Here is a 27497-nt window from a genome sequence, read left to right as displayed (position 1 = left end):
TGTCTCTTTCAGTCTTGTCAAACTGCATTTCAGATGTGATGTAACAAGAGAGAATTGAACCAGTGAAGCAAAAAATGTACTGGTCATGCAACATTTACCAGCCGCGTAGAGAGCAATAAAATACTGTACCCAATACGGACATTATCTCTTGTGATTTAGCTCATTTTTTAAGGGAAATGACCCCGTGTTCTATGGTATACGCATGATTCAATTTCCACACTATTCCTTTGTGGATATATTGCACCCAGGTAGGTAGACTGAACTCAGTAAGAAACGCTGGCTGAGGAATTCAACATTTACGTAGAGAGACAAACAAAGGTTTCCTGAAAAGGTTTTGATCTCACAAGTTTTTACAAAACTGTAAGGTCAATGAATGGGTAATGGATGAAGAGTGTAAATGTGCTGTACGAACTTGCAGCATGTAGTTTCTTTTCATAAGTGCATAAAAAATATTGGCAAAAAAATACAAAAAACAGCACCAGGTCTTTGCTATCCGTTTGACTCTAAGAGCCTGCAGGAGGGAATCTCCTTAAAGGGGAAAAAAGTGTCTGCCACTTCATTCTATGCTGCCATATACTCAGCCATTCTCTCTCATGCCATATCTCCAATGCCATATGTCCTGCCAGAAAGATTTAACAAGGGGCCACACAACCGGTGTGTCTCACATAAAAGAAAGCTCTGGCTTGTCCGAGTATTTTTCCATTTAGAACATATTGCTTCTACCTAATGGGAAACTTGGACAACAGTACAGAAGCATTTCCTTCGCTCTTCTGTAGTCTTCTAATACAGGATTAATTGTTGAAAATAAACAGACAAAAAAAAAGATGCTAAATAATTATTTCCTTAAACTGTTCAATTAAACTATTGCATTAAAAATGCTAAAGTAAAAAGAAAGTTAAAAGTAGCAATAAAGAAAGCGGGAGTGTTCATCAGACTATATACATCAAGAATGTTGGTCAAAATACAGGACTAACATTAACACATTGTGCTCTAGCAGCCCATAAAACTTGAGCCATTGGTCAGATTCTAGAGGCTGGACCCTCACTGATCATAAAGTGATGACATATACTAGCATTAGGCCATCACCAGGGCCCTATTTACCACAAGACAATGGAAGTCCAGTGCCTAGGGAGGTACTTTTCAGGGGGCGGCAGGAGGTGATTGCAATTATTTTTTATACAATCCCACTGCTCCTACCAGAATTTGTGAGGTTGGCAGGTGGAGCAAAAGGGAAGGTGACCAGCAATGGCCCCTCAGCTCTTCTGCGGCTTCACTAATCAGCACATCTTGTACAGGCTGCACACAGCGCCAAGGAAGAAGTGCCACTGCTGATTCGCCCACCCAGACTGTAGCTACGGTACCAGTTCCTGACAGTCCTTGACAAATTTACAGTCAGAAGTGTAAGTACATAGACTGGTGTGCCTGTGGGCATTCCTTATGGTGGGTGGGCAGGGGTAAGCTATCACGTTACATGGTACTATTCACAGGCAAGCAGAATCTTGTAATTTATGATCGCAAGCTGTACAGAACAATTTGTGTGCAAGGGGAATAGTTGGGAGTTGTGTTGATACACTACTGATATACATGCAGGTATGACAATCCATATGTAGCTGCAGTCCAAAGATAGGCCACCTTATATTCACATGTAGGTCGGCCAGATCATGCCCGTCATAATTTGTAATCTGTAATTTACACCATGTTTATGTCGTCTTTTAGATATACCATACTATTGCCATACCTTTCCTAAGTGGACTTTGCCAGGTAAATACAGGTGTGGTCACAATCAATCTCTCATATTTGTGCTCATACTGGAAATAAAAGGTGGGCAATGAAGAAAATGACAAGGATGTAGCAGCCACCTTCCAGGAATGGGCAGATGAGAATGATGGGTGTAGGGTACATAACACAGGGGAACGTTTATGCACTGCCTGCACATAGTACAATCTATTCTTCACAAGCTGTAAAACTTTGCAACTGTGGCTGCAATTCTAACAGTCATCAGTCATTACCTGCAGGCATTTGCTTTGAGCCTTTTTCGCACTGTATTTAGCAGTGTGCACTTGCCGTGGGCTCCAGGAAAACTCTTCACACATCAAATGTGCCCAGAGGCATCCATTCAACTAACTAGCCTCCGTTGGGCTGATATACGGCAGGGATACCCTTTTTTGATGCATGGAATAGCACAGCAGACTGTTATTCTATATAAAAACATCCAGTACAGAAAGTATATCATGCGGTATATATTTTATCATATAAGCCCAGGTATGAGGGAAGACACTGTATGCAATAGCAGTCATGATTGAAATACATTGAATGTTTCTATCCTAAGAACAGAAACCTCCAATGGACACTGCAAAACAGTATGAAAAAGGCAAAGATTCCACTGGTTACTTGTCAGACTGCATTTGCGTTCACGGGCTCTTGGAAGGATCTTGACGCAAGTTATTATGGTAAGAGCAGAAACCAGTTCGGATGGATGGTGCTCTTTGGCCTGACTGTGATTGGGAGAACTAGTGTCATCTGCATGCTGGGAATGACTGAATGCCATGACAATATCTTGGGACGGAGATCATAGTGCTTTGCTTTGTAGTAGAGGCCCCTTACCTGACAGAGGTCATTGATATTATATTGCGGTGGAGCCAACAACGTTATGTGTATTTGTTGTACACCATGATGAGTGGCTTATCTCCCTCAGTTATGTGTGGCTACTGTAACTGTGTATACTTATTTTGGTCACTATGGCTAGACTTGTAGTGTTTGCATTTAGCAGTATATAACATATAGATTGCACATATATCTGTGCTTATATATAGCGAGCATTTGGGTGGTGAGTCTATGTGCATACAGGCATATGTGGAGAAAATGCTGCAAAGTAAGAATGTTTTCAAGAATAGAGGGGTTTACATTTTGTTAATTGACAATAATAAACTTTTAAGTGACCGAACAAAAGAGGAATCTAAAATCAAAAGCAATATTTGGTGTGACCACCCTTTGACTTCAAAACAGCATCAATTCTTCTTGGTACACTTGCACACAGTTTTTGAAGAAACCTTGGCAGGGAGGTTGTTTCAAATATCTTGGAGACCTAACCACAGATCTTGTGTAAATGTAGGCTTGCTCAAATCCTTCTGTTTTTCATGCAATCCCAGACAGACTGGATGATGTTGAGATCAGGGCCGTACCATCACTTCCAGGACTCCTTGTTCTTTATGCTGAAGATAGTTCTTCATGACATTTGCATGTTGACATGCTACAGAATAAATGTGCAGCCAATCAGATGGTATTGCATGATGGATAAGTACCTGCCTGTATTTCTCAGCATTGAGGACACCATTAATCCTGACTAAATCCCCAACTACATTTGCTGAAATGCAACCACAAAGTTGTAAGCAACCTGCAATATAATTCCCTGTTGCCTACAGACACCCGTTATTGTATCGCTCTCCAGGCTCTCGGAGAACAAACAGTCTTCCGTTACAGCCACATATTTTACATTTTGACTCCTCAGTCCAGAGCTGCTGCTGCCATTTTTCTGCACACCAGTTCCTATGTTCTTGTGCATAGTTGAGTCACTTGGCTTTGCTTCTATGTTGAAAGTATGTCTTTTTGGCCAAAATTCTTCCATGAAGACCACTTTTGGCCAGACTTCTTCAAACAGTAGATGGGTGTACTCAGGTCCCACTGGTTTCTGCCAGTTCTGAGCTGATGGCACTGATGGACATCTTCATATTTCGAAGGTAAATAAGCATGATGGGTCTTTTTATCTGCTGTGCCAAGTCTCCTTGGCCTACTACTGTGTCTACGGTCCTCAACATTGCAAATTTCTTAGTGCTTCTTCAAAAGAGCCTGTACCCAGAAGAATTGAAGCTGTTTTAAAGGCAAAAAGAGTGGTTATACCAAATATTGATTTGATTTAGATTTCTCTTACCTTGTATTTTGTTAACTGACTAAAAAAGCATTAAAGAAAAAGTGTTTGTAGTTTTTTCTTTGCAGCATTACACACAAGTAGCTTCTGACAGCTATGAGGGTGGAATCACCTTAAGGGCTTCAGGTGGGAAGTCAGTTCATCTAATAACGTTACAACTCTAATCACCTGCATATCTGCCTAAGGCTGGCTTGACACGGACAAGAATGTGGTCATACACATGAGCGAAGTGTTCCAACATAGCATCGCGGCAGGTTCTAGCCTTCTACATACTCTTACATTGCACATTGCTTACAGTGGAGCCGGCAGCAGCTTCTCACCATGTGCAAAGTGCATGCGATGTGAGGTCTTGCATTGAAAACCATTGGAGAAACTCCGCGAACCTCCGCTGCGGCAGAGATTTGCTTCTTCCCCGAAGTGATGCGAGGCTCTTTTGACATGAAAATGCCTCGCATTCTCGAGGAATTCCTATTTTGGGGAGCGCGATATGGGGATGGGATTCACGGCCCCATATCGTGCTTGCCAGGTGTAACCGCATGCCAGGTTTTGCAGCAAAACGACAACTCCTAGGTGCTGCTTGATTTTCTTTTGACAAAGAATGTATAGATAAATAGTAATGTCAGTTGATGCGGTCTCTCTCAAGACAGAGGAGAAACAGTTTGTGTTGTGAAAAAAAAAGTGTCAAGCAACTTAACAGTGTATTTCGCCTTAGTACCTAAAGAGGCATGTGCTATAAATATGGCCATGGCTGTAGGGAGTTCAAGAGGTATCCCTTGCACTTGGACCCTGGTGGCCAAAAGAGCCCCAAGACCCCTCCGCCACCGGTATCATAAAATGCACATGACAAATGAGGGCCCTGTCTGCAGACTTTGCAATAGGGCTCAGGGGCTTCAACTTACAAGTACATGACAAAGGTTCATACAAAAAAACCATAAAATCACAGCGTGGATACCTAGACTCTATAGTACATCAATAGAAGAACTCAGCAGTAAAATGTTGTCCCTACTGAAATATCAATGCTAAAATACTAATTATATCATTGCTGTTTTTTCCATGGAGGACAATAACGGATATCGGGAGAATATGAGCGATTGAAAGTAAATAAGCATTTAATACACACAAAAGAAAATAAAAGGAAAAATGTTAAAAGATCACCACTTTGTATAGGATCATAGACTGGTAAAGCTGGAAGGGACCTCCAGGGTCATCGGGTCCAACCCCCTGCTCAATGCAGAATTCACTCAAGTTTTGTACCTTTCAGTTTTGTTTTTCCCAGTTCCCCTAGGTCAGCACGGCCAACTATCGAATTATCATATCCAATACTATGGCAGTTTGATTTAGAATGCTTTTAACTTCAGAAATTGGCCGAATGTTAAAAACATTTCCTCCTCTAAACCTCTTAGGTACCAAGACATTTTTCTCGCACCTTTCAGTTCCTCTGCATTATTATTTAATTTACATGCAGGACTATAATATAGACAAACAAACTGCTCAAATGTAAACCTTCATAGCAATCAAGTGTCTGAACGAGAAAGCAGTGATTTGAGAGGGCACAGGAAATGTGTTATGCCAAGCAGTTTATGGCAAGCAAATGCAGCTCCGTCTGAGATTTATAGCCACGGAATAATAACAGACATTATGTGTGTACTATATATAAAAGTCTTCTAGTCATTTCCAAACCTGTCAAGAGTGGCGTTGTCCCCTCTATGAAAGTGAAGCGTGATAAGAGGATTCTTAAGAGAAACCCGCATGGTATGTTGAAAAGAAAAAAATGTCACTGCAAATCCCTGGGAATGGAATGATGGAAGAGCCAAGCATTTTACTAGCTAGAACCAGACACTACAGGACAGAAAACAATACTGACTTGTATGGAAAATTACAGAAAGAACGGCATTGCTTCACTATAACCTCTTATAAGGGTTTCAATGCATTATCAATACATGGATTACCAAGACGCAAAATAGGAAGGAATGCTTTGGACAGAAAAAGGGGGAGGGGGTGGGATAACGTTTCTCATTGTAGAAAGCACTACAAGGGTGTAGGACACTGATGCCAAGGCCCACGGGTTGAGTCTGGCTCACTTAATAAAGGGGTTATCCAGGCAGCACTACCGGGATACACTGGGGTTCGAATAGAAGCCGCTGCTCCGACCCCTGTGTAGTGGTCGGTGCTTGTATTATAAGCACTGGCCATTGTACACGGGTTGGAGTAGCAGCTTCCACTCCGACCCGGTTTATTCCGGTGGGCGCTACCCCTACTCACCCCATCTGCAGTTCCGGTCCTGTGGCACAGTACAGAACATGTGGCCACTGATGTCTGCGTCAAGGTGAGAGGTTGGCGGTCTCAGACTCAGCAGGAGTTGCCAAAGACTGGAGGGGAGAGTGTAGAACTTGTAGGGATGCTGTCTGGCCAAAGGCCAATGAAGGGGGTTGCTACTGGCCTTTGGCTGGGCAGTATTCCTGGGACTACTATGGAGGAGTCGCTGTTACCACTTCAGCCAGTATGGGGGTCACAGTTATTACTGGGGACACTTCGGGGTCACAATTAGGGCTTGTTCACAAAAGTGCAAGCGCATTTTGGTCATTAAAAAACACCCACGGTTTTTGGGCGCTCCAGCATGTTTTTAGGGGTGCAAATAACCTGCGTATTCACACATGCAAAAAAGAAGAAAGCAGACCGGCTCATTGAAATGGAGTGCAAATATGCAGTGAATATGCAGGTTTTGTGCGTATTCACTGGATATTTGCACCCACCCATGCTCTTAGATGGCCTATTGTGATGCGTAATATGCAGAAAAAAAAATAGGTTATGCTGCATTACATTTCATGCATTTGCACATCATTTGAACACACCCATTAAAAACAATGGACTTCATTCACTGCCTATTAAGTGCGCAGAATTGCATGCATCATACGCTTCACAAATATGCCCATGTGAACAAGCCCTTACTATACAATTAGCTCTTTGAAGGCAACCATAAGGCTGATGTGGCCCTCTGTGAAAATGCCTGACACCCCTGGTGTAGGGAGTCTCACAAGCCATGCAATGCTCCATGGGAAAAAGTTGTGCAAATGAGCGATGGAATAATTTCCCACAGTGCTACCTATTGGAAGATAGCTACCCTGTGAATGAATATCAACCTTTCAAGGCCTGTTAAAAAATTGAATATTGACTCACAGGGTAGTTTTCATTAACAGGTTACAAGGAGGATTATTTATCACTTATTTTTAGAGAAAAAAAAAAGATGAAAGACCATCATTGTGACTGTGAAAAATTAGCTCCATGACGCCCCTCTTCCCCAATATGTTTTTGAATGGAGACAGATGAGAACAAAATCTAGCAATACACATGGATGACAAAAAATTACATTGATATATACACTGCAGAAAGAAATTAAAGCAATTGGCTTTATTGGCTGGAATGGGCACGTGATGGGGGCGGAGCTACGCGATGATGCGTACAAGGGGGCGGAGCCAAAACGCCAATGCTTCCAAGACCAGCCGAAGGGAGAAGATGCATCTGCGCAAGCGCGTCTAAAAAAGCAAGAAGACACCAAAGTTAGACGGAACCATGGCAACGGGGACGCTAGCAACGGAGCAGGTAAGTGAATAACTTCTGTATGGCTCATATTTAATGCACGATGTATATTACAAAGTGCATTAATATGGCCATACAGAAGTGTATAGACCCACTTGCTGCCACGAGACAACCCCTTTAAGCAGCTCAGTATAACCCCAAGTTACTTAAACTTCAGGGATAGCAGCCTGTCGGGCTAGGAAACAAGCAGTGGTGAATCAATATCACCTGCTTTGGTGCAGATGAAATGTGCAACAGATGTACTGGAGAGACAACAGTAAGACAACCCTCACAAGGGAATGGTTTTGCAGGTACAGGCCAATTACTCTCTCTTTATCCTGTTTAACACTTTTTTAGTGTCCTTGTCACTGCTGGTAGCATGAGGCGGTACCTACAGCCCAATCAGGTTGCACAGGTAGTCATGCTCCTCCAAGGTGGCACAACCATACGTGCCAGAATAAGATAGTTTGTGGGGTCTCCAAAAGTCTCAAAAGCATTAAGCAGTTACAAAGACACAGGCCGTTACACAAGAGCTGGATAAGGCTTAGAAGGGCATCAACCTAACATCAGTACCGGTATCTGCTCCTTTGCGTGAAAAGAGGAACAGGAGGACTGCCAGAGTTCAAATCTAATATTTTTAAACTGTCCTACACGGCCGGAGTATGAAATGTATTCTACAATTGTAACAATAAATGGTTTTCATTCAGACCACAACAAAACTAACGATATTTCAGTAAAAGGGTTATGATCTGTAAATATCGGATATCTTTTTATCCCAAGAACATCTTCAATGATTACAAGAAAAGCAGACATTCTGCATGCCTTTATCTCATCCTAAAATGTGTTTTCTAAAAGGACAGCCCTGACTACTGCACTCTTCAGATAACTAGCACATCACCCATTAGTCCTCTCCGTGACAAAGCAATACAGAAGTATGTTTCAATTGCACCACTCCATCTCATTTGCCAGAGGCTGAGTAGCTTGAAACGCAAGGTTGAGAGGGTCCAATTGCGAATTTCACTAGTCACCCTCAGCATGGAGTTTGTGTGGAGTGGGCTCGGAAGCAGAGTCCACTCCATACTCAGCGACTATCATCTGTTTCGGACAACTGACTGCCACGATCAGAGCTAATTTGGATCATGGCAGTTAACTGTTTAGATCCGGTGGTCAAAGCTGACCACATGTCTAAAAAGTCAGCAGAGGGGGTTGGTTAGTGGTGAATCCCTTCCTGCATCACCCACAGAACAATCAGGGGGTGGCCAGCAGAGAGGACTCAAAAATTGCTATAAACTGCAGTATTGAATTATTGCATAATAAAGTGCAAGCGATCAAATGATCCCTAGTTCAAGTCCCCTGTTGGAACTGAATAAAAGTGCAAAAAAAAAAAAAAAAAGAACACAGAATGCGGTCTGTTAAGAGACACTAGGGCTCAAGGATGGGTTTTAATTTCAGCATAAAATCATTGTTCAGATGAAAAGGTCACAATGGCAGTGTTTACATGTAATGATTATTGCTCATTTTCAGTTGTTTGAAAGAATTTTGAGCGACAATCGTTACGTGTAAATGGGCCTTAAGAAACTACACCTACTTTGATTGACCAGTGCCGCCCATGTAAGTAGTACCGGCTAGTCAAATCAGCAAATGCAGTGTGTATCAGGTAGTCAAAAAAAAGCAGTGCGGCCATCTTTGTTTGCCCAGGACCGGAGGGTCACTTTACATACTATTTAGGCATCTGCAATGACAAACTGGATATAAAAAAGTACAAATAAATCTTCGTACATTTTTAACTACAGAATTTCTTTTCCTTCACTTTGTTAACCATTTAAACCACAAATGAACATTTTGCTTGTACCGTTTCTGAGCAATTTTTACCATCCACTGATTTGCTATAAATAACAGCCGTGTAATTAATCTATTTGGACTATTATTGCAAGATTCTCATTTACATGAGATTCTAAGTAATTCAAAATCACCCAGAAGTCTTTCTTTTTACTAATACAACAGATTAGAACACTTTAAGAATGTATGCATGGTAAACAAAACCTGTTAATTATATAATTGTGTAAGGTCATCACTATGTGGTTATCCAGGGTCGGAGTAGAGGCCAAGCTCCAATCCCTGTGGAGTGGGCAGGGCTCGTAATTGCAAACGCAGCACTCATTGAAATACATAGGAGCTGCGCTTTTAATTGCAGGCTTGGGTCCCACTAATTTCAATGAGAGCTATACCTGTAATTACAAGCGCCGGCCACTACACAGGCGGCGGAGCAGTGCTTCTGTTTCGACCCTGGTGTATCCTGGTGGGTGCTGCCTGGAAAAACCTCTGTAACTGCACGACAACTATGATTTTTTTTAGTAGTCCTATGACACATATTGTATAATTTATTCTGTCATTTTTGGTGCCTACCCTCCCATGATATGCAATGACTAATCGTAAACTTGTTATTTCCGATTTGTACCATGGACAGATAAACATAACTGTTTAGTATTACATTTATAGCCAGAGTAGCCACCAATGCAACTGGACAGCACCTGAGAAAAGGACAAATGAGAAAATGTGGATTGGGGAAAAAAAAATAGGTTGCAAGGCAAATGGAAAAATACATACGTCAGACTATATAAAGAGAGACAAGGGACAAAGTATGTAGGTTAGGAATGAAGAGCCATAATCGGGGTGGGGGAAGTGTTAGGTGTCCTGGAGGCTCATTGGAATGGAAGTGAGACGTAGAAGTGAGGAGCTAGGTTGGGCCCTGGGTATCCATATTATTAGTGGCAGCATTCAGGGACTTTGTAGCTAAGATCGCTCAAAACACTGGCTATTGAGGTGATCAGTTATATGGCTCTTTGTTCAGGACTATGGGGGAAAAGGGGGGCAACAGGCAAAGGGGGGAGGCTAAAGGTGGTAGGTAAAAGGGGCTACTTGGGGAGGGAAAATAGTAATTAGACTCTGCTCCCTTAGGCCGCCTGTCCACGGCCAGGACGGAATATCGCTTGTGATATTCCGCCACGGGGAAGGAGCACTAGAAGGTCTCTGTGATGAGCCTATATTGATAGGCTCACCGCGGAGAATCATGGCAAATCGTGGCATGCCACAATTTTAACCACACGAGCAGAAAAGGGAGTGAATTTCTTACCGAAAATTCCTTTTTCCCGAGTCATCCTGACGGCAGACATGGAGGTTGCACCTTGACCTCGTAGGGACAGGAAGCAAGAGACTTTAAAAGGCTCCTCCCGTCTCCCATTCACCAGTGTCTTCTAAATTACTTACATGGACATGTCGTGGTTAACCAAGGAAGATATTTATTTGCTCCGAAAAAAATAACATGGTTAGTTTCATTTGAACATAAACAAGAAGAGGGTAACTTACCCGGACATAACACAAGATAATATGCACAAATTTTCCGCATAAAAGGAAATGTCCACCATAGGAGCCTCTGGGCTACAGATTCGTGCCCGCATAAACGTTTATATAAACGTGTGAATTTTTGGGAGGGAAATACGTGCCGTCAGGATGACTCGGGAAAAAGGAATTTTCGGTAAGAAATTCACTCCCTTTTCCCGGCGTCATCCTGACGGCAGACATGGAGTATACCAGATTAACTCTTTAGGGAGGGACCACTGCCTGCAGGACCTCTCTCCCGAAAGAGAGAGATCGGAGGAGAGGTCCGCAATCGGCCTGTAATGTTTTGCGAATGTGTGCAGGTTGGACCATGCGGCTGCCTTACAGATTTGGTCCGGCGTCGCCATAGCCCTCTCTGCCCAGGAGCAGGATACTGCCCTGGTAGAATGGGCCTTGAGTCCTTCCGGGATAGCGCTGTTGCAGGACGAGTAGGCCTGCTGGATGGTGGATTTTATCCGGTGGCTAATGGGTCTCCTAGAAGCCGCTCTTCCTCTGCCTGGCCCCTGAAATTGAACAAAAGACAGTCAGCCTTCCTAAAAGGATAATGTCTGCTCTGGGTAGCATAGAATGGCCTTCCTTGCATCCAGGCTATGGTAGTCTCTTTCCCTATCGTTTTGGGGATTTTGACAGAAGGATGGGAGAATAATTTCTTGCTGTCTGTGGAATTTTGAGGCTACCTTTGGAAGAAAACCGGGGGTCTGTTTTTTGTATGACCCTATCGTCCTGACTTAGTAGGTAAGACATCTTACAAGATAGGGCCTAGAGCTCGCTTCCGTGCCTTGCTGCTGTGATAGCTACCAGGAACACAGTTTTAAACGTGAGGAACCTAATTGGAATCTGATCGATAGGTTGAGGGGGTCTGTGCAGAGGCTTTGGAGAACTGGGTTCGGGTCCCATGGGGGGGGGACTGTACTACGGCTAACTGACCACATTCTTTCTGCTGCTTTCATGAACCTGCGGATCAGTCTATGATCTGCCCAAGGTTGGTCTAGAATGGCTGTGAGCGCTGCTACCTGTACTTCCAGGGTTCCTGGTCTCAGGTTCTTATCTGGAGGAAGTCCAAAATCTCCGCCACCAAAGTGTCAGGATTGGAGACCTGAAGCCCCCTCCAGGAGGATAATTTTTTCCCCGATCCTATTATAAGTAGCTGAGGTTACAGGTTTTCGGGACTGGCGTAGAGTCGCGATAACTCTGGAGGACAGACCTTGCCTTAGCGTCTGTTCCTCAATATCCACACTGCGAGGTTCAGTCTCTCTAGGTTGGGGCGCAGAACTGGGCCCTGCGCTAGAAGGTCCTTCCTGGATGGAAGGCGGATTGGCTCCGAGATGGCGAGCTTTAGGAGCACCGGAAACCATGCCCTTTTTTCCCCGTGTTGGGTGATCAGGATCAGCGTGATGTTGCTCTGCTGGACCTTCTGAAGAACTCTCGGGATCAGGGGTATGGGGAAGGCGTACGCCAGACTGAAATCCCAACTATGGGAAAAGGCGTCTAACCCCTCGGACTTGTCCCTCGGATGTAGGGAAGAATAGGCGGGACATTCTGAATTTTTGCTGCTCGCAAACAGGTCCACCTGTGGACAGCCCCAGGTTTCTGTAATGAGACGAAATTCCTCTTGATTCAGAGACCATTCCCCGGGGTCTAGGCCTCTGACTTAGAAAGTCGGCTGTCAGGATCTGGGATCCTTTGAGATGGACCGCTGTCAGGGACTGTACCGTAGACTCGGCCCATCGGAAAATCCGGGCTGTTAATTTCAGCAGGTGAAAGTTTCTGGTGCCTCCCTGGTGGTGAATAAGTGAAACGGCGGTCCCGTTATCCGAGAAGATCTTAACATGCTCCCAGATGGCCCTAAGCTCTCTGAAATGTGAGGTCTAGGCACGCAATGTCGGACCCCATTTGCCCTGGAGCAAACGCTGTCCCACTTGCGCTCCCCAGCCAGGCTGGCTTGCGTTGGTGACTACGGAGATGAAGGGCTCTGTCACCCATGGGGACTCCGCCTCTAGGTTGCCAGTTGACCACCACCAGCGGAGGGACCTTGTGACCGCTGATGACACGGGCATTCTGCGGTCCAGAGAGGTTGTTGCCCCGTCCCAGTTGCCCAGGGTGGCTCTCTGTAGCGTCCTTGGGTGAGCCTGGGCCCAAGGAATAATGCCGACACAGGAGGTCATGAGGCCCAGGAGCCTCGTTGCGTCCCTAATCGTTATTTGTTTCTTCTGGCCGCATTGCTGTGCTGCCAGCCTGAGGTTTTCCTGCCTGGGTGGAGGCAAAGACAAGATCTGAGACGCTGAGTCTATCTGTACCCCCAGGAGGTCTTTCGCGTCTCGGGGAGAAGACTAGATTTAGGGAAGTTAACTATCCACCCCAGTCTCTGACATAGGGAGATGATTCGGCTGGTATCCTCTTTGAGGATCTTCGGCGCGGATGCCATTACCAGGAAATCGTCCAGGTATGGGACAATGTTTATGCCTGCCACCTGGAGATGCGCCACCATCTCTGCCACTATTTTAGAGAATATCCTGGGTGCCGTTGAAATTCCGAGGGGTAGGCACTGGAATTGAAAATGGTGTACACGGCTGCCCATCCTGATGGCAAACCGCAGGTACTTGTGATGTTCCGACAGGACTGGGACGTGGTAGTACGCGTCCTTTAGATCGATGGTACTCATAAAGTCCCCTCTTTGATCAGAGTTACTGCAGACCTGATGGTTTCCATCTTAAACCTTTTGTAGGTAATCAACCTGTTCAGGCCCTTCAGATTAAGGATCATACGAAACTGTTCGGTTTTTTTGATCAGAAATAGGGGTGGGTAGAACCCCAAGCCCTGTTCTACTGCGGGGACCTGGACTACCGCCCCCATCTGTAGCACCTTAGAAATTTCATTTCTAAAGCTACCCTGCAAGGTGGGAGATTGCGTGGGGGCCGGGAAAGCTCAATAGTCTGCCCCCCACCTGGTACTTGCCTACAGGGGAAGGGGTTGTTTTTGTCTTACTCCTGCCTCCTTTGGGGTAAGACCAGCACCCCGTCTTTCCTTTGCCTCGGTATGGCTTGAAGGATGGCTGAGGTTTGTGGGGAAATCCCGTTCTTGCTTGGTCCGGGAAACTGTGGGTCCTGTCGGTAGCTCTTTTTAGGATCTCCTCCAAGTCCGCGCCAAAGATGTGCTGGCCATGAAACCGAGATGTTACACGGCCTTCCTTTGGAAGCCATATCTGCTTTCCATGTTTTCAGCCAGACCGCCTGTTGCTGATCTAAGTAGAGGCATTCATTCCAGTAACGCATTCTAGGGGCCTTCTGTTTACTCTGGTCGTAGAGTTCCCCCAATCAGAGGAACATCGACCTCGCCACAGAAGTCGCTGCGATATTGGACTTCAGCGTATAGGCCGTTGTTTGCCAGGCTCCTTGAATGGCAGGGCTGTCTTTTTGGCCATTATGGCCACCTGTGCCCGACGCCGCGCGAGGCCGCACCGGCATGCTTGGAGGAGAGAGGCATCTGAGCCTATGGCCCGCCGCTCTCCCCAGCTGAAACCACTGCGCCGAGCTGTGGCAGGGGAAGGAGGGGACCCAAGGACCTCTGGTCCGCCGCTCCGACCGCTGCAGTGGTGAACCCCGGGCGGTCAGACCTGTGGCCCGCCGTGCTCCTGGACCGCGCGTAGATGCTCACGTCTTTCTCCGCAAAGCGGAGTCTTTCTTTATATTCGCGGGACAAATAGAGGTGTTTGTCCGCGCAGCCCACTCATACGTGATTACTTTCTTCAGGGTATCATTAACCGGAACACTGTGCGGTTCCTTGGTCTGAGCCCGCCGGACACGACATCCTGTACAGACCTTGGCTCGACCACATCCTCGACCTTCCTTGTATCCCCGACTGCTGTGATCAGGTCAACCAGGTCCCCAGATGAGAAATAGTACTTTTTATTCTCATCCCTGGCGTCAGGGGGACGGTCAAAGAGTTCGCCATCTGACAAGTCGCCCAGGGATTGCTCAGACTCTGAGCTCGTTAGTGGTATGTGGCTCGCCCTTTTAGCGGCCCTTCCTTCCGCTGAGCTGGGGGGAGACTGGAAATCGATGCCCGGACCTCCTCTCTAACCAGAGATCTAATATCTTCCCTGAATGCGCCTGTTCATCCGTAAGGATCTTGGAGGTACAATCGGGGCATAGCGGCTTTTTTTATACGCCCCGTCCAGTTTTTTTTTTCAAAGACACAGAGCGCCTTTCCTGTGTTTTTCCTTTAGGTCCTGTTTAGACCGGGTGGATTCCCTGTCCTGCAGAATATACATGCATGCACATAAGGGAAACCCCCCCCCCCACACAATGCTAAATCCCTGAGCATAACATCCCTGCAACAAGTAACACTTAGTTTGCAGGGCTTCCATCTCTGGTTCCTTTGTAGTCATGATGCAGAACGCAGACAGAACCAGATTAGACAGATAAATCCTTCTCTGAAGGTGTGCTGTCAGTGGAAGCTTGTCGGGGGGTCTCCATTTTCAAAACTCCCGCTGTTCCGGGTCAGCTGACGGCGTCTGACGTCACCGCGTCACTGGCTCCGCCCCCGATGCCGCGCACGGCCGCGCCGGCATGCCTGGAGGAGAGAGGCATCTGAGCCTGTGGCCTGCCGCTCTCTCCGGCTGAAAAACAGCTCCGAGCTGGAAGAGGAAGGAGGGGACTCAAGGACCTCTGGTCCGCCGCTCCGACCGTTGCGGTGGTGAACCCCGGGCGGTCAGACCTGTGGCCCGCCGTGCTCCCGGACCGCGCTGACACCCCGAAGGGAGATGAGAAGGGAAGCAGCCCTGTGGACCGTCAATCCCTACAGTCAGCCTGCTTGGAAAAGGGTGAGGGGGGAAAACAGCCCTGTGGACCGTTCCCCCAGCTGTCATCCTGCAGCTCCCTGGAGGGAGCTCCTCTTGCATGTCCCTGTAGGGACAGGAAGCACTGGTGAATGGGAGACGGGAGGAGCCTTTTAAAGTCTCTTGCTTCCTGTCCCTACGAGGTCAAGGTGCAACCTCCATGTCTGCCGTCAGGATGACGCCGGGAAAATCGCTATGATTCTCCGCTCGTGAGCAGTAGGCTGCGCTTTCCATAGTTCTCCTGTGGAAAGCGCGTCATGCACGCACCACGTGCGATTTATTGCCGCGGATCTCGCAATGACTCGCCCGTGGACAGTCAGCCTTATCCACCCAACCCAATGAAATCCTGCATTTTTCCAGATATAACCTTGCCTTTTATCATGTGTATATTTTTGACCAACTATTTCTCCATGGTACTGGCAAGGTTCAATGTGAGGCAGAATCAATGCACTTATTCCAGGACTAGGCTTTTTAAGAAGATCTCTAGGTGGGCAGCCCTGCTTTGACCTGGGGTGGTGTGGCCATGCAATTTTATAGGCAAGTCTCCCAGCAGGGGCTAATGGTAAGTCAGCAGGCAAGCTGGAGATGCAGTATTCGGCCGATATCTAGCCAAGTGGATGCACTGGTGATGCAGCATGTATGGGCCGATGTTAAGCTGGTGATGCAGCATACAGTTACTGTCTGTAGGAGACCATTTAGGAATGGTGGCAGGTTTCAGCAGGGGGCCAACGTTAAGCTGGGTATCAAGCCTGGTGTTGCAGCTATGCGTATGACAATACATACAAGTGTCGGGTGGCAGACAAGGTTTAACTGGTCTCTGAGCTAGGCATTAGGCAGAGGCCCAGTCAGTCCGTAGGTATCAAGTGCCACGATTGTCATCGGGCTCTCCAATGTATTTGCATGTAAATAAAGTGTGGCATTTCCCTCAACTTTTTGTTCTAAAATGCTGTTACGTATTCCTTTTTCACTGAGGCGAGGGTGGTCAGTCAAGCAAAGGGACAATTTGTCTAGAGGGCTCCTACCCTTTAGAATCATTAAAAAAAGATTAGACACTGGTGAAAAAACATTGAGTGCATCCAGTTGGAGATCTATGTATAACATACATAAAGGTGGTCTCATAAAAGAATGAGAGAAAACGTATGAAAGCGTGAACACAGAGTCTAGAGAGTACTGTATATAACATTTCTTTGCAGGATTAATTTGGTATTGGCAAGTATTGAGCTAGAACAGCAAGGGATGCCTTCCTTTCTTGTGAATGATAACGGAGGGAAAAAAAGCCATACAATAAAATAAAAGAAACCAAATGATACCTTCTTTCCATTGTTGCACTGTTTAATTCTGCACAATGGAGTCATTCTTTATTGAGAAATAAATACGATATCAAACAGTGTTTCCTCGCTTTACTCGAGTGACAAGACATACATTTTAATATTCTTGCTTGTCGTTAAAATACAGGGACGGCAATTGCTGCTAAAGAACAGTTTAAAAGGGACACTAGAAATAACAGAAAAAAACAGCAGGAAGATTCCTATTCATCAGCTTGCAAAAAATGTCTGCAACTGTCAAGCAGCCTACCAGAGTGTGTCCTCCCAAGTACTCTGAGAAGGTGATGTGGAGATAAGGGCAGAGCGTAGCTTTCTTAGTCTCCATTACCGACACAGCAAATGGACTCTATTCACATCAGTCTTGGAGGCTCCATTTCCTTGCCAAATTCCTGTATAAAAGTTTGTAGCATGCTGTGCTATTTTATTGCCGAACATGCCAGACAGCATGGCTGAACCATCACAGACCCCATTATAGTCAGTGGTGTCCATTTAGTACGGTTAGTATCCCCAGGCTAAATGCATCCAGCTTATGACGGTAACATTTTTTCTGCTAAGGGAGCAGGAAAAAGTGTCCACAACGCTAATGTGAACATAGTCTTAATTCTTGTTTAGCTGAAAATTATGTACAAGTGCGGTTTATATGGGAGTTTTATGTACCATGTTTGTAGAATAAAAAGAGACTCACACCTAGGATGCCTTCTGCAGAAGCTAGGGGAAGTGCTATTAGCATTTTTTTTAACTTTAGTTATATGAAAAAAGTATATAGAAGTCTTGCTTTCAAGCTTATCATGGGACCATTGGATATGGCCAACATCTGATATTCTCGTCCGAAAGATATCTTTTAGGCCGAATGAAGCATTTCTGTGGACCTAAATCCACCCCCATCATCATGTGCACAGTTACTGTCCTTGCCCAACTTCATGCAGGTAATCAAGGGGTCTGCAGCTAGCAACGATAAGTCTAAAGTGGGTCAACTGCAACCGCAGGGTAGGATTTGGTTCAATAGCGTTCCCGGTGACTCATAACGAGACATTTATTTTCATGTACATGGGTTCCTTACTGTCAAGTGAGAGCAAAAAGGGGAGATTTTTTTTTTCTTCCACTGGAAATCTAGAGGAAGAAGTGGCTCTAAAATAAATGCTACCAGGACATGTCTTCAGATGTTCAGTTGTACTCATTATACTTAAAGGAGATGTCCCGCGCCGAAACGGGTTTTTTTTTTTTTAAACCCCCTCCCCCGTTCGGCGCGAGACAACCCCGATGCAGGGGTTAAAAAAACAAACAGCACAGCGCTTACCTGAATCCCGGCGGTCCGGCGTCTTCATACTCACCTGCTGAAGATGGCCGCCGGGATCCTCTGCCTTCGTGGACCGCAGCTCTTCTGTGCGGTCCACTGCCGATTCCAGCCTCCTGATTGGCTGGAATCGGCACGTGACGGGGCGGAGCTACACGGAGCCGCTCTCTGGCACGAGCGGCTCCATAGAAGACTGCTGAAGACCCGGACTGCGCAAGCGCGGCTAATTTGGCCATCGGAGGGCGAAAATTAGTCGGCACCATGGAGACGAGGACGCCAGCAACGGAGCAGGTAAGTATAAAACTTTTTATAACTTCTGTATGGCTCATAATTAATGCACAATGTACATTACAAAGTGCATTATTATGGCCATACAGAAGTGTATAGACCCACTTGCTGCCTCGGGACATCTCCTTTAAAGTATTTTATGCAATATATTTAAAGACAGACATGCTGCAGATTGCTTTCCTTGAATCTAGACAATTATTTGAAGGTGCAGGTGTTCCATTTATAGTAAGAACTAAAATTAACCAAGAAAGCCGTGATTTAGCAAATTGCTTAACGTCAAGAACAGACAAAATATGTAAGAAAACCAGATGGTACAGCATTTTAGCTTTCACAAAATGAAAATAAGTTAAAAACATTCAATATGCTTTATAAAATCAGCAATCTGTGGATGCAGCATGCGTGGAGGGTAAATAGGAGCTGACATGGAGACAAAACTAGAACAGACCAACAGAAATACTCACAATGCACTGGCCACTCCTACTCTGTACTATAGAAAACCCTGAAGGCTCTTATAGTGAGAGCTAGAACTACAGCACTAATTGATCAGCACAGTGGTGATATCTTTAAAAAATGATCACAATTGGAAACTGAATCTATTAATTGCATTAACTCTTCAAACGAAACCTGTTAGGCGATTTACACTGTCCTATCCAAGAATAAGGAAGAGAAGCCGAGCTCTGTATTATAGGATTATATGATCTGGAATAGAAGGAGGAAACAAGGAGTAAATCCTGACAGGACTCCAAGAACAGATAGTGAGAGCTCTCTAGTTCGAGAGAGTGAGAGGTAGCGGAACTCAATGTGGAATTCTTAAAAAAAAAAAATGCATCAAAATCCACAGCTTTCTTCTGCAGTGTTTGTCGCGGATCGGGACACAAGTTTGCCCCATCAATGGGAAGATTAGTCTATGGAATTCTCATGTGGAAAATCACGTTTCCACAAGTTTCAGTGTCAAGAAGTGATAAGTCAACTAATGAAAAAGATTTGTGTTTCGGAACGGTCAAGTCAGACTTCTGATCGCAACCCTATGGAGATGCCGTGACATGCCCTCAAGAGGGCTGTGTACATAATGTCATTGCACAATGACTCATGCCAACAAACCTACTGTATCTGCATGGAGGAATAGTCCAAGACTCCTACTGAGCACTGCAAATCTTATTTGTAGCTACTGGAAATGTTTGGTAGAGGCGATTGCTGCTAAGGGGGATTACGAGGTTATAGACTTCAAGGGTTCACCTTCTCTCCCTGCACTATGGATGTTTACTCAAGGTGCTCTATATAAAAATAAAAAAATAAAAAACACGACATGAATGATACAACTACATGTGTGGTATTTGTTTAAAATGGTGTTTATGTATAATTGTGACTGAGGGCCACTTTACATGGGATGGCTGCTGTGCTTTCCTCATCATCGCTCAATGAATGAAGGTGGAGAGGGCCGGAGAATGGAGACGGGTGACCAGAGGCTTTCACCTCAAAACAGGCAGTCGTTTGTAGATTACTAGTAATTATTAGGACATTATAGTCCCAGTGTTTCTGGTGGCACATCACACACACAGCAGCTTGATTACCACAAAAGACAAACACAGCTTGGCTCCTCCCACAGCAGTGACATCACCACAGGTCCTTCAGCCCACTGGATCTCTGTGGTGGTGGTAAGTCAATGTGTTCTGTCAGGACTGCTGAGTTTTGTAGGAAATTATAGTACCAGTGTTTCTGGTGGCGCAGTGCACCACACAGCTCTGCTACATAGTACATGCACACACACAGCTCTACTACACTCCACACACACAGCCTGGATCCTCCCACAGCAGTGACATCACCACAGGTCCTTCAGCCCACTGGATCTCTGTGGTGGTGGAGCTAGGTCAATGTGTTCTGTCAGGACTGCTGAGTTGTGTAGGAAATTATAGTAGCAGTGTTTCTGTTGGCGCCATGTGCCACACAGCTCTGCTACATAGTACATGCACACACACAGCTCTACTACTCTCCACACACACAACTTGGATCCTCCCACAGCAGTGACATCACCACAGGTCCCTTAGCCCACTGGATCTCTGTGGCGGAGGTAAGTTGTTGTCTTCTGTCAGGACTGCTGAATTGTGTCTTCTGAGATAATAATAGATTAGTTGTATTCTCAGTGTCTTATTTTTGCCCTCCCTTTCCAAAAGCCCTAACTGTGGTGTTCTTCTGTCGGTCAGACTCCGTGTTTTATATATGTTGTAGGACCTTTGATGGCGTCACCAGGGGGCGGAGTGATGACATTACCAGGGGCGGAGCATGAGAAGCACACACACACACACACACACACACACACAGACAATTGGTCATTAGTAGTTTGAAGAACTGCCCGTTTCTACAGGCTGATCACCATTCGGTTCTTAAGCCAGCATAAACTGAACAATGAATGATAAGCAAACAAATTATCGTTCTTCATTCAGTCGCTGCAAGTATTTACACCAAACGATCATCAAAGTCCCATGATTCAGCGAGATTCTGGACGCTTATCATCCCATGTAAAAAGGCCCGTCGATATAGACCAGAACACATTTTAATTCTAATCAATGGAAGAATTAATTTAATTCTAAAGGGATCACTTAGTTTTTGTGCTACTGTTTGGCCCCTTATTAAACAACCTTCATAGAATATGGTTTAAAAACAAAGATTTTTATACTTAAAATGTACATGTCCTACTCCTGCATCTCATATGAGAACCTCGGAGAGCAAACAAAAGGACTTATGTGTTCTGACCACTTCAGTATTACTCATAGCAGCAAAACATCACCTCTGAATCATAACTTGATACTAGTTATTTTACCTCGACTCTTCTAGCAAGGGTTATCTACGTCATGTTGCTTGGCAACACAAGAATATTGTAAGTGCTAGTCCTTCATCTCCCACACTAAACGCACCATGCACAGCTAATACAAGTAAAGTTTGATGGTAAGCTCACATTTAGAGAATGCAAGGATCATTATTAGAGTTTTCTCACCACAAGTGAAGTATAGAGAGGGCTTATCTGTGCAATGTAGTATTGAAAATGGATACCCAAATCCACATCCCAGCCCAGCTACAAAATAGACATGCCGTTTTATCTGCAGGGAAGTAATGTATATTGTCCTTAACATACACTGGTAAGAATGAAAGACTGTCTTCAGACAAGGTCATGCATACATGTGACTCTTCTCAAGGTTACATGAACAAAGCTTTTATAAAATCAAATCAAGATCAGTTTGCTGCTTAGCACTGAGAAACTACAACACGGAACTCTATTAAATAGATCAAAGGCAACACATTCCCCACTCTTCATATTAAAGGAGGCCGGGAGGCTCAACTGTGCATGGCACCGGATATGTACTAAGGGCTTTATAGCGCAAATATCCTTTGCTGCATCAATGTTTGCACAAAGCTTTTTCTGGTGGCTGCTCCTACTAGACAAACTACCAGCAGACTTAGCTTTCAGTACTAACTCTATACTGATGATGCTCAATTATATTAGTACAACTCTTCTAGAGACATCACTCCATCAGTATTGCAAAACATCAGTGCTGTCTGTCTGCTGTCTCCAACCCTATGTCCTCCATCTGAAATCGAATCATTCAAAAACAGAACTACTTGAGTTTCCGCTATCTATAAACCTACCAAAACCTGATATTTAGATCTTGGCAGAACATTCACAATCTTGTAAATTTGCCTCCGAACATTGCTTTACTCCCTACACTCAATGTCTTACATATCTATGTCATCTGCGCATCAAAAGCACCTACAAAATTCTCCTATTTCCTAGTGTGGAAACAGTAGGCACTCTTCTTGTTGCCTTTGATCAATGCATCCTACTCATCCATAAAGCTCTCCACAGTAGCGCCATCATATATTTCTTCCCTCACCCGTCTACCACCCTATAGTACTCTCCTTTCTGCTACTGATCTGAGACTAAGTCGATCCATAATCAAAGTATCTCCGATCTTGAAGATTTTTCCTGAGCTGCAGTTCTCTGGATGCGCTACTCCATACAACCAAGTTAATCACTAACCACCACAGTTTTAAGCGTGCTTTAAAAATACATCTCTTTAAAGGAGATCTATCACATCCCATAATCTAACTAAACTCCATTTACCCCCTTCCATATTGTCCCTCAGAACCCATTTCCTTCATCTCACTGTATACGCCACACTTCATGACATGAATCCACAAATACTGGGTGGTACCTGGTTCATGTAGCTTATCCCATATAAAGATGGCTGGAACAATTGTACAGAGCAAGCAGTTTTACCTCCTGTGTCAGCCCTATTATCTCACAGATTGTAAACGCTTGTAAGCCGGGTCCTCACTTCTGATTTTCAAACTGTTTAATATTACTATTGATGCGATGTTCGCTATGCGAAGATAACATGTTTGGAAAAATGGGTGAAAATGTTTTAAGCACTGTAGAGTCGAAGATTCGGCTTAAACTGTTGGTCTTCCACATTTTGGGGACATGGCAACAGTCAATTAGTGTATATTATACCACTTACTATATATGTTACTGTGGAGCCCCCAGTATGTTCGGTGTATCCTACAGTAATATTTTAGATCTCTAGTATACTCTACAGATTGAATGTTTCTGCTACACAGAAAGAATACAATTAGCTGTGGACCACTATATACCTGCGTGTAGCAGAGCCGCGTGTATTTACCTGCATGTAGCAGAGCAGAGTGTATTTACCTGCATGTAGCAGAGCAGAGTGTATTTACCTGCATGTAGCAGAGCAGAGTGTCTATAGCTGCATATAGCAGACATCTCTCTCTCTCTTTCTCTCCGCTGCTACACTTAACATAGGAACTTTGACCTGGCCTTATAGGTCACTCCATGTATCTAATTCAAATTTTATGATTTTATGGCGGTGGCGAGGATGTAACAGATCTAATGACCCCAAAATCATCCACCAAAGGTCAATGAAGGGGTCAAAGTGTGATGCAAGTAAAAGCCTGTAGACTTTTTATATTAGATATAATGTGTTACTTTGTCTGTTTATGTACCCTCTGATGTGTACAGTGGTGCAGAATATGTTGGCACTATATAAATATTATTACTATAACTTTACTGTTGGCACTGCAGAGACATCCAATATAAGAGAAACTAGTAGTTACAGTGCCTTATGAGGAGCAACCAAACTTATTGATGGTTTCCAATGAAAACCAGCCAAACTGAGAATGTTCTCGGCAATAATACACGTTGTAACATAGAATCAGTACAAGCTAAGAAATGCAATGTGGTTTCAAATTTACAGTTGCTACTATTTTTGTATGACTTTTGAGTAATATTTACGGATACTGCAATTTCAAAGGAAGCATGGGCGATTTCTTAGCGCAATATGTTGAAATAAAAAAGACAAACAAAAATAATAAATTAATGACCGTGCACCATCTCTCGACAACACTTCCTTCCTTTTCCTTGCATTCTTCTCCAACACCAAGCTCAAGGACATTCACCGAGTGTGCCAAAGCAGGACTCATCAGCCATGACAGCAAAGAGCTGAAGGGTCTGTACAGTTTCTAGAGCTGTCAGTAGCTGTGTCTCGAACATCCACACAGAGCAAGGGGCAAGATGACAAGTCATAGATTAAAAGACAAGGAAACACAGCTGAGTAACAAATTTAATAATGGAACAAGCCCAGCAGCTAGACCCAAAGGATGACGATAAACACTTACAGAGAAAGCCTCAGAGGCTTAGAATTTTACTTGGATTTTAATCCAAAAAGTAAGCCTGGAGAAAAGCTGCAGAACAGCAGCCTAAACCTATCAACATTAGCAGATTAAAAACAACAATATTTCTGTTGTCACAAAGAAAAAATATCAAGTTGTTGAAAAGTGAGATCGACAAAGGGAGAGTATAATTGAGAACATATATGAAAGGTACCAAATGTTCTTCATTCGCCTTTATTGTTATGGCGGACGATAAATACTCAATGAAGCAGTCAGATCTAAATATTTGAACTTGATGTACTGACGTGCCAATTGAAGTATGCAAAGCATAATCTGCACACTGCGAATAGGAAGGCTGATATTATTATGCAAGGCTAACAGCAAGCACAGTCTGATCAATGAAGTATCACTAAAAAGTACGCACAGGGGTTTCACAGGGCTGAGCTGCACTTATATGAAAGCGCCTATGGCCCAAGTTACCGTGGGTGATTTCAAGTAACATAAGACTACTAAAACTGCCTATCAGTAGTTTATCAACTCTATGGTTGATTCATGCTCATGCTTCCACTTTGGCTACTTTTTCCCCGTGACTAATCATTGCAGACTAACGGTTGCATAATCATGTCATTATGTGCTTTCAAACCTAAAATTCAAAGTTGGTTAAATTTAATAAAATAATCTATATAGAGTTAAAAAGCACAATTTTGTTTGCCTGCAGCCACCACTAGGGGGAGTGTAGGAACTTACTTCATATGGTTTTAGTATTCAGTTTAGTGTATAAAACAGTATGCAATAGCCTCTAAAGCTCCTCCTAGTGGATACTACAGGCAGACAGAATTTTATCATTTGCGCTTGGCTATTTCTGGCAGTACCACTGGCATGAATGGAGTGGTGGTGTATCGGTGTGGCCACTGGTCTATCATTCATTCAAAGTCCTTTGGGAGCCCAGTTCTTCTGAACACAAAAGGTCCCATCAGATCCTTATCCTCTATCCTGTTGATAAGGTAGGGGCTTTACAAGGAAATACTATTGATGATCAATCCTCACAATAAGTAATCAATAGCTGATTAGCTGTGGTCTGTCACTCAGCTGTCAGCGTCGCCATTTGTGGAAGTACAGTATGTAACCTGCTGATCTGACCCCTGTGTAGTGGATGACACAGATCTCATTAAAATCAATGGAAGCTGTGCCTGCGGTTCCAAGCACCAGCCACTCCGTAGGGGTTGAACAGCAGCTTTTGCTCTGTACCCGTGTATTGCGGCATTGACAGTGGGCGCTTAAACAAGTTGGGGTCCTGAGCGGCAGACCCCAGCCAATCAACTTCTGATGACCTATCATGAGAATATTTTAATAGTATTTTCCTGGAAAACCCTTTTAAGGCCTTAGTCACACGGGCGTAAATACGCGCATATATACGCGCATAAAAACCCACGGGCATATTTACGCGCGTAAAAACGCACCTACAAAAGATAGAACATATTGGTGGCAATGGACATGGTCACGCGTTTTTTTTTTACGCGCGTATTTACGCCCGTCTGACTAAGGCCTTAATCTGTATCAGAAGCATTACATCAGAAAAACAGAGCTCAGATCTCTCTAAAGTTATATTATGAAATTAACAAGCATTGTACTTTCAACCTACTTACAGTACCTTAACACGGGGCGATTATTGCCAGAATCTTCGCTGGAAACAGCAAACCTGGGCGATAATCATCGCGTGTATAAGCGGCCGCCAACAGGGCACTTCTTGTGAGAGATCGTTCACCTGTCAGAGTCACTTGGTTTTTTAGCAGAACTAAAAACGAAACTAATATGGGTCTGTGTACACTCAATGTTTAAAGGGGTTGTCTCGCGAAACCAAGTGGGGTTATACACTTCTGTATGGCCATATTAATGCACTTTGTAATATACATCGTGCATTAAATATGAGCCATACAGAAGTTATTCACTTACCTGCTCCGTTGCTAGCGTCCCCGTTGCCATGGTTCCGTCTAACTTCGGTGTCTTCTTGCTTTTTTAGACGCGCTTGCGCAGATGCATCTTCTCCCTTCGGCTGGTCTTGGAAGCATCGGCGTTTTGGCTCCGCCCCCTTGTACGCGTAATCGCGTAGCTCCGCCCCATGACGTGTGCCGGTTCCAGCCTCCTGATTGGCTGGAATCGGCACATGACGGGGGCGGAGCTACGCGATGACGCGAAAAGGGGGCGGAGCCAAAACGCCGATGCTTCCAAGACCAGCCGAAGGGAGAAGATGCATCTGCGCAAGCGCGTCTAAAAAAGCAAGAAGACACCGAAGTTAGACGGAACCATGGCAACGGGGACGCTAGCAACGGAGCAGGTAAGTGAATAACTTCTGTATGGCTCATATTTAATGCACGATGTATATTACAAAGTGCATTAATATGGCCATACAGAAGTGTATAACCCCACTTGCTGCCGCGAGACAACCCCTTTAAGCGACTTCTGTTTACTGCAAATGGATGTAGGTGGTAGGAACTATCCCTGGCCGCTCCATCTCCATTCACTTGAATGACTATGGCTAAAGCACAGGAGTGAAGGTCAGGCTGCAGCCCATGGAATGGCCGTCGGGCGCTTATGCGCCTCACAGTCATGCTGTGTAAAGTTACCCTTAGGTCTCATGTCCACGGGGAAAATCAGGCCTGCCGCGGATTCTTCATGGAGAATCCTGCAGCGGGTCTCTCCTTTCCTGGGGACATGAAGCTAAAAAGAATTTACTCACCTGTCCAGACGCTGCGGAACTGCCCTCCGTCGCGGCCGGATCTTCTTTCTTCAGCCCGGCAGATGTGCTCGGCACACCGGCAGCACGCCCTCCGTCGCGGCCTGATCTTCTTTCTTCGACCTGGCGGATGTGCTCGGCACGCCGGCAGCGTGCCGTGCGCATGCGCCGGGCACTCCAGTTTTTAAAAAAAACTCCTGCCCTCCCACGCGCGGAGAGCAGTAATTCAGGCACGGGTGTACCGTGGATCCGGACGGCTTCCATAGGCTTCAATAGAAGCCTGCGGGAGCCGTCCCCGCGGGAGACCCGCACTAAAATGGAGCATGCCGTGTTTTTTTTTCCCCCGCACACGCAATCCGCGCCTCAAGGGGAAAATGACATCCGCAGGTATTGAACTACCTGCGGGTGTCCAATGCATCCCTATGGGGCGCGGA

General features: G+C 44.9%; 1 protein-coding gene across 1 annotated transcript in view; it reads right to left on the bottom strand.

Moving 5' to 3' along the window:
* HSD17B4 (hydroxysteroid 17-beta dehydrogenase 4) overlaps positions 1-27497 on the bottom strand; it is a 269906-nt gene that overhangs the window by 13810 nt on the left and 228599 nt on the right. The window lies entirely within an intron of this gene.

The sequence above is a fragment of the Eleutherodactylus coqui genome, chromosome 5 (genome assembly GCF_035609145.1).
Source record: "Eleutherodactylus coqui strain aEleCoq1 chromosome 5, aEleCoq1.hap1, whole genome shotgun sequence".
NCBI classification, from domain to species: domain Eukaryota; kingdom Metazoa; phylum Chordata; class Amphibia; order Anura; family Eleutherodactylidae; genus Eleutherodactylus; species Eleutherodactylus coqui.
Note: the sequence above shows the minus strand (reverse complement) of the source record. Positions and strands in the feature narration are given on the sequence as shown.